Source organism: Athene noctua, chromosome 2, assembly GCF_965140245.1.
Source record: "Athene noctua chromosome 2, bAthNoc1.hap1.1, whole genome shotgun sequence".
NCBI classification, from domain to species: Eukaryota; Metazoa; Chordata; class Aves; order Strigiformes; family Strigidae; genus Athene; species Athene noctua.
The window spans coordinates 28327703-28336946 of NC_134038.1; positions in this window are offsets into that span (position 1 = coordinate 28327703).

Consider the following 9244-nt stretch of genomic DNA (forward strand, 5'->3'; position numbering starts at 1 on the left):
GATTGCAGATTTTCTGTAGGGTCCTAGACAAATAATTTAGTAGCTCTGGTGTGCTGAGGAGCCCCTGGATCCACGAACTACCTGACAATTTGCCGAGGGTGGACCCTATCCCACCATCCTTGTCATTAATGAAGATGTTATATAGTACTGGTCTCAGTTTCAGCCCCCGTGGTGCACCACCAGTGACTGGCCTCTAACTGGCCTGGAGAGGTTGAGAGTGCTGGGACTGTTCAGCCTGGAGGAGAAGGCTCAGTGGGGACCTCATCAGTGCATATAACTATAGACATAGGGTCAGGAAATCAAAATCCTGCATATGATTTCAAAATGCAGCCACTCACTGCAATACTAACAGGGAACTGCAGACAAGGTTTTAGGGTGTATACTCTCTACAAAGGCTAAAATACACAAAAAATCATCAAAGGATGCAAAAAGACAACAGGGACATTTGTGTGTGTTTCACTGTGAGAGGCATTTTTAGCATTCAGGGACTGATTGTACATCACATTAAAATTAATGGGAATTGCAAGACTGAGTTTTCTACATGTGATACATCTCTGTGAAATTTTAAAGACTCTTTATTACCTTCAGCTAAAAAATAAACAGGCAATTTATGCTTTTTTGGTCTGTTTCTCTGCTAAGTTATATTAATATAAAAAAAGAATAAGAGTATTCTTTGGTGTCAGTCTGCTGGCTCTGGAGAGCCCCCTGAAGCAATGCTGCTGGTGTGAGTAGAGGATCTAACAGCATGAGATAAGAAGTTGACTCCTTTCATTTCAGTTAGCCTGACAGCTGTAGGGATCAGCAGGAATTCTTTTATCCTTTCCTCCTTTCCCTTTTCCCTTTTCCTTTCCCTTCCTCTTCCTCTTCCCCTTCCCCTTTCCCTTTCCCTATTTTACTTCCTTTGCTTTTCCTACAGAGCTCTAAGTGTGCATTCCTTCCCTGGGAAAGATTTTAATCTGAAGTCTCAGCCCCTCACATCATTATGGGCTTCCTGGAATTGCATTCTGTGTTTGGAGGATTGAGCCCTGAAGTAGGTACAATACTACAGAGGATAATGACAGAAGTATGGGAAGAATTAGAGGGGGAAGAACGTTATGTATTCAAATCCCTCAGGTTGTTTTGAAAATCATATTCATGATTATTAGTGAATGTCAGTGACTTAAATTCTTACTTACTAGGACATTTTTTATAAATATTATACCAGATACAGCAAGAACAGTCACAGGTATTTCTCAGTTAAAATAAGGAAGACTGTCAACCCAAAAGAAAAACTTGTTAATTAAAGTTTCAGATCTCATTTAAAAACATGCAAGCTTTTGTGAATCTCCTCACTGTCCAGGTCAGAGAACAGTTTGCCTGGATAAAATGTAAGCAAATTTGGTAATGCCAGTTTTTCATTTGGATGCTAATCAGGAATTCTGATTTACTACAAGAGGACTTGATAATAAAATTATCTTCCTCCCCTTTGGATATAGATTAGATTATTAGATATAGATATTTCTGATGGACATACATTGGTATTTGGATGAGTTCATATTTAGATTTTTATTATTCTGCCATAATGGGACCTCTCCAAATCCCTGGCATTTGTGGCAATTATTATCAAATATGGCAGTACATAAATGGATGGAAAGTTAATATTTTTATTGCAGACACTCCTAGAAATCTTAATCATGGACTATCACCCTGTTATGCAAGATGCTGAACACCTGCAGGACAAATGGCAAAAACTCGGTGGCGAATGATACAAAACATATCATTTTTGTTAAAAAAATCCTACAACATCAACATGATGAAATTCTGTCTCCCTGCATAGTCCTCAGTATATGTCTGTTTCTCTTTACCTCAAATCATCTCCTCATTAGTTAGAGGATAATGAAAGCAAATATCCTGGAGACAATAAACTTATACTGTCCAGTTCCTTGTGATATGCTGCCAGAGTAATGATTTGGTTAAATTTCCGTAATATTTTCTGGGTCATTCAGAGCAGTGAATATGAATCCTACAAATCCATATTACTAACAATATTGTCTCATAGAGTGCATTCATTGCCTTGTGGATTGTATTATAAAAAGACTATTTTCAAAAGGTCATTTGTATCTGACATCTAATTAGGGATTATTCTCAACTCTTTCACTATTCAAAAATTGAAAGTGGTTGCAAATGAAATTGTCTGTAGGACAGAGAGGGTTTGTGGGTATTAAAGCATTCTGCACCTTAAAAAAAAATTGATCACTAAAAAGCTATTCCATAATCATTGTAATATTTGACTGAAAAGAATCTAAAGTCACACCATTCTATTACATCTCAGGCAAAACTGGTTTCCTTGTTCAAAACTAATTTCTGCTTTGAGATGTTATTTTTTGTAAATATATAAGCAGTTGATTATTGAAAATCAAAGATTCCAGCATTGTCTGTTGTTTATAAGCTCAGAGAACACTGCCCTTCAATTAGAAATAAGAGCTTTTTCACCAGAATACGATACTTTTTGCTCCCCCCACCATCTATAATTGATATTAAATACTATGTTAATTTTATTTTAAATCTGTTCATTCCAGGCTGCCTTATCCTGTTCTGTATAGCTACTACAGCTGTGCCATCTTGTGGTCTACACAAAGCTTGTAATGTTTTGTAGCTTGGAAATTAATCAGAAGCATAACAACTTACCAGCCCCAGCCAAGGCAGCACGAATCAAATGGCACCCCCCTAAGCAATGGTCCAAGCACTCTGTTAAGCAGAGGACGCTTCACAGATGGATACATGCCCAAACCAAAGTTTCAGGTCCGCTGGCTCCTGGCCTGGTGGGCAGGGACAGCAAGGGCTGTCATTGTGGTAATGTCCAGTGGTCTTTTGACCTTCAAGATGTGTGCATGTCCTACCTGGAGTCTCAATAATTCATAGCAAAAGTGTATGTAAGCTTTTCTGTAAGGTCCCGCGTTTTTTCCAAAGCAGAGGATTTATAACCAACCCTCTGCTATTGCAGTTCAGCTTCAGCTGTTGTTCTGAATATTGGCTGAAGTTACTTATTGTGGGCTTGTTGCTCTTGTTGCCATTATTTTTGCTCCTTTGTTTTAGGAGCAGTAGCAGATGGGTCTACAGGGGCTAGAGAGATTTGGTTCCAGTTTCACTTATAAATCCAGAGCAAAGAAACTGCTCCTTTTCATGTAGGAGCAGCCTTTTAATCCCAGCATTAATAACCTGTGCTTAAGAGCAGTCTCTCCCATCGAGAGAAGAGGTGGTTTTACTTACTTCCATGCAATTTGGTATCCCTTCAGCTTCTGTATGCCCAGCTGCAAAGTAGAAATGACTTATGTCTTTTTATGGTTTCTTTTTCCTGCTGCTGGATGGCAGTGTTCAAGGTGGCCTTTGGATATGCTGATTAGCTGCTGTCCTAAAATGATATACGATTTTATTTGCCTCTACTGGGAGACAACCCTGCTCCCCAATAGTTATTTTTTTTTCCCTGTTTTCCAGCCTAAACATATTCATGGCCAGTTTATTCCCATGTCTTGCTGTGTGAACTAGCAAGACATTTTCCTTCTTTGGGGTTTGGTCTTGATAGCTTTACAGACAATAATTGCTTCTTCTTTCAGCCTTGATTTTGGTAGACTAAGTTAAACTCTTTAGTGTTTCTCTCATTAAGAGAAGCTGTCAGTTCCTTCATCATGTCTGTCTTCTCTGCATGGGTTCACATTTGTTTCTCTTTCTCAAAGCAAGGGACAAAGGTTTTATGACATCTTCCAGAATGAGCTCACAAGAAGAATGTCATTATATGTCTCCCCCTCTTTGGTAGAAGTAGCTCAGACAATAGTTTCTAGGTATCTTTACTTCTTTGAAAATAAATCCCTCGTCCATCATCTCCCCAAATGACGAACTCCCAGTCTGTAGCAGAAATCTCATTGTAGGTCCAAAAAGCATGGTCTTACATATTTGGTGGAACTCATCATGCTGCTGTGAATCCATGCCCTAAGGTCCTCTAGTTCCCTCTGAACGATATTGCAGTCTTCTGCTTTGTCACATCTGCAATTTCAATTAAAAATAACATTTTAAGGTTACAAACGAAAGCCATCTTTCCATGTTTGTTATTTGCTTCCACCCAACATAGGAACCTATTTTCTTTACCAGTTGAAAGATGACCTGGCAGTGCTATCAACTGGACTTGAGTCCAGAAGGTTTTGTGGTGTTTGTGTGGCCCTTCAGAACTCTTCTGAAAGTGTCCATGCTTGAGGAAAGTGAGAGGCATCACCATCCCTGCACTTGCTGGGTGCTGAAGCCCTCCCTGGAGTAAACTCTTGAAGCCCAGGAGGAAGGGGATTATTTCCCCAGGAGGAAGGGAAGTGGCTGGTGACATGGGTTCCCACCATCTGGGTGGTGTGGCTCGGGGTCCAGGGCAGCATTGCATTCATTTGCTGATCAGCCCTGGAGCACCTGGTGAAAAAACACCTCAGGGACCTATGGGGTTGGGGGAGGAGGAACAGCATTAAGTACTATTACAGAAGATGACTAAACCCACCACAAATCCATGAGGATCTCTACTACTAATCCCTTCCAGCATAGTCATTTTCCTTTCAACAGAATCAGATTGTCATCAGCCCTGTTCCAAACCTCCTGCTTTTATAGTTCTTTTATGAGTTCCTTTATCATTCATCTAACAGATACAGTCCCAAGTGGCAGCACATTAAATGTTTTCCTGAACTTCAGACAGATGAGATCTGCACTTCCTATTCAGATCTCTTAGCACATCAAAGAAGCTTAGCCTGTCATGATCTACCATTGGTAAACACATGCTGCCTTTGATCTCGTTTTCTATTAACCTCTGTGAGCTAAAATTATAACAGATGTACAGTGATTCTAATTAGAAATCAGAGTTCCCATGAGTCTCATTTTTATTTCTACTTTAATGGTTTCCTTTTGTTCCTTCACATTTCCTTATACATAGTATCAATGCAAGCATAAATAAATATATATATACATATCATGCTCCTGAAAAGCAGGAGATTAACAGCTGGGCTTGCTGAACTCCATTAATCTACAGATCAGGTACATCACGGGCTACAGCCTTAGGAAATGCTGTGCTCACATCTGCCGCAGACTGTGCTGGAGAAGTCAGGACAGAAATATCCCATGCAAAGGGTCTAGAACTAGGGCTCTCTGCGCCCCAGCTGGGCTGTCTGGACACAGCCACCGGCTGTCCTTCAGCCACAGAAGAAACACTCTGCTTCCAATGGGCCCCGCTATCAAGTCTCTGAATAGCATGTCGCTCTCAGATTTTTATTTTCAATGGTCTACTCTTGTCTTAACTCTCAGAGATTTTTCTTTTTTCATCTATTGCAATTCTGCTGTAAAAAGCATATAAAACCCTAACTGTTTTCACCTTTGAGGAAAACAACCCAGGCTGCAGGCACACTGGTCTCTCATCTGAACTCTAATCTACCTTGAGAGAAGCACTACTCCTTTAATTTAGATTTTATTGTTTACACTTCAGCCTAATACTGTCTAGCCAAAATCTTTAGGGAAGTTTCTCCAGTCTCTCCTAATTAAAGTGCTAGAACATCATATCTTCAGCAAACATGCCTTATTCTGCTTCTCAACCAGAATTGGTTGAATAGTAATATTTGAATAATCTTTCCAACTTCCCACATAAAAGTGTTTGCTCAGAACTAAACAAATAAATCATCAAACATGCTTGTGAATAATGCATTTGACAAAACTTGTAAAACATTAAAATGACATTGATGAATACTGTGATCACTCTCCCTTAAAATGTAAAAGTAACAAGGAAATTTGTTCTTTTTAGAAAATAGAGTTTATAAATCTCTAATTTATATTTTGAAGTATAAACATGGTGCCTATATTAATTTCAACTCATTTTGATCTTATTATATTTAAATAAAAAATAGATTTATGATCTGATGAAACAGCATGAAGGTGGTTTGAACAACATAACTTCTTTGTTTTACCGGCTTTTTCATTCTCGGTGAGTTTCTGAAACTGAATGCTTTAGAAACTCTGACTCTTACTACCAAGTAATTAAAACAAGATATTTAAAGCTGTGCAAAGCTAGTCTTCTATTCCCCCCTTCATGACATTCAGCAATTTTGTTTAGTCCTTAGAAAGCTGTGATGCATGGAAAGAGGTTTACCAGTCACATCTGGTTCCCATCTTATATTCTTTTCTTTCCCTCCATTTTGCATTTAAATTTCTACAACTGAACAGATATGAACAGGCTAAATGAGAGCAGTGGAAGTAAAATGCATACATGTACAAACTCCATCTGCGCAGAGCATTGCCCACACTAATCCTTCCTCGTGGATAAGGATTTGGGAGTTAACAACGGTTAGTACTATTTGTCATGTATTTGATTAAACCATGAAAGCAGTTAACAGGATGATGACCTAAGATACCTCCTAATGGGCCATCAATTTCTACAAACCACAAATTAAAGTAGGGAAAGTGCTTACACAGAAAGCACTCTCCCCGTTGGCCACAGGACGACAAGCATGTGCGCTGTTCCAGGAAGCTGGCATGGTCTGTTGGATGCTCCTCTCTCCTTAGTAGCACTATGTGTTTGACTGGATCATCTTTAATAACTCAAAGCTGTTGGATCCTGATTCTGTTTATCAAGGTAGAAAGTGACTGAATTATCAGAAAAGATTCTGAGGGAGCTTTAATTCTGGTGAATATAAGAAGAAAGTCTGTGATGTACGCAAGGCACAAAAAATTACTAAAGTGCCAGATTTGATCCTTTTCCATCTGTCTTTACTCAGCACTTGATTTGTCAATGTGAATATTCTTAGACAATTCCAGTTTCTCGACTGAGAGAGGATTTAATGTCTGAAACTTTTGTATGGATGAGAAAGTTTATGGAGATGTATGGCAGCTGTAGTTTTGCCCTTCTATTTTTTTTTTTTTAACATTTGCAGGATCCCAACTGATGTCTCTTTTATCAACAACAGAATCCTCATGGTCTAAAATGGTCTATGCTGTGCTCCTTGGTTCTTACATGTGGCAATAAAATGGCCATGTATGGCAGAAACCTTAACTCTCAGCGTAGCCTTAATTAACACCTAAGATTTACCATCCCTTCTTGCTTTATGTTGTCAACAACGAGGACGGTACAGGCAGTTAAACAGTAAACTTAACTACTTATCAGGTGGATCTCACTTGAAAAGGAATCAAATTATATCTAAGACATTTTTAAGCCACTAAAGCAGCTCTTAGTAAATGAACATCACCACTGTCCATGGCAGCCTGGGAATAACTCCTCTGCTAATTCTGGACTACCTAAAGTAAGGGCAAAGATGTGTCTGCAGAAGATTAAGACCCTGGGCTTGCTGGAGAGGCTGTGGCCAGATCTTATGTGTCTCACTGACTTGGTGAGGTGCCAGAGCTGCAAAGGGCACCCTCTCCTCCTCCCAAGGGCAACGTGCATTATTTGCTACGCAGGTGACGTGCACAGAATGTGTCTGTCTCCACTTTATAACCCCAGTGTATTTCAGCCACTGCTTCTCCTAACCTCCTTCATTGTGAAAGCCACGCTGTCTGTAGTGGGTGTACTCTGTCTAATCATATCTTCTTGCCAAAGGTCAGATTTCCATATGTGTGCTCAGTAATAAATGTCTGTAATCTCTAGCAAATAAACCTTGATTCTTGTGTTGGTATTTGTTTTACATTTGGTTTTTCCCTGTCCTTCAGAACAGATGTTGGCTTCAAATCTACCAAAACTAGCCTGACAAATATTTCTCAGTGGTTACCTCTGACTGTTTCCCACCCACCAGTCTTCTGCTTCGACACATTTTGGCCCTGCTGCGTCCTGCCTTACATACAGCTGAACATTATTTCTTAGTTCTTTTCTCTGTCTTCGGGAAAATGGACACCCAGCTAAAGCAAAACTCCATCAATTTCACTTGTAAAAGCAGACAGAGAAATTATACAACAGGTCTGCAATGCGACTCCTTCCTCTAATTCCCTGTTACCCTAAAGAGAACCAATTAATTTTTTCACCATGCTCCAAGTACATCCGTTCTCTGGAAAGCTTTTTCCTGTCAATTGAGATATTGTCTGTGTATTTTGCAAAATCAAGCCTTATTCCTCCTTCCTAATTTTTTCAGTTAAGCTTCTTTTCCTAATCTACCCATTTCCTTCTGATCACCTCTTAAAAAACAGAAGGACGTAATTTAGCTAGCACTCATTTCAAACATACAAAACTAGATTTAAAGCTGGGGTGTACTGTAGATTTACAGCATTTACTGGTATAGTTTGGTATCAATATTTAATCATTAGACAATCTTCGAACTATTAAATATCATATACCTAGAGCTGTAATGTCTGTGTTGTAATACACTTTTGTACTGGCAGATGGAGTAAGAGACTCATACCTACAAAAAGTAGTGGTGGTGGTACAAATGTCTGCAGCATTTGTATAATTGAGTTTCAGATAAACAGAGTATATAAAACAATGGACAAAATTAAAAAGGTAAGAAATTTACTGTAGGAAAATTTCTCCTTTTGGAAATGAAGCTTCATTAAAAACTGAACCATCTGAAAAAATGCATTGCTTTTTGTGAAATTCTATGATAAAAAGAATTGAGAAACATTTTAACAACGTCAGTGTGATTAATTTTTATCCTTTTCAGAAGAAATTTTCATGTTTGAAACTCAAAGCTCTTTACTAGTTAATTATCTTAGAGTAATGCATTTCAAATATCCTGAAACAGCATCCTGTCCAGAAACTTGAGTTTTAAGAAACTGTAAAAAGTTGGTTCTGTTCCCATTCAGAATGAGCACAGCATTCAAAGAGTCAGAATTTTCCTACAAATTCTGATCACTGAGCAGCTGAAAATAATTGGAATGATGTTGTAGCAAAAGTAATTTTGAGTCTCAGTGGAGACAATAATAAAGTTTAGAAATTAATTTTAAGGCTGGTGAATTAGTAGCCACATTCTTCCATCACTTCTGCCAATGTAAAATCTTGTGGAAAATGTAATATTAATGGTTTTAGTTCTAGGTCTTTCCAGAAAAGGCCAAGTGCTCTTGGTCTCTTATTCTCGTGCTAATGTAAATTTATTGATTAAGCAAGTGATGACTGAATCCAACTATGTTGTCTTAATTTTAATGCTGGAGACCTTCAGGACATTGCACAGAAATGTGCTTGTGTAAAATGGTAAATATCTACTAGTGGACTACACCACTGGGACATATGTTAGAGCTAGTTATTTCATTGTTAATCTTAAACCCACAAGTC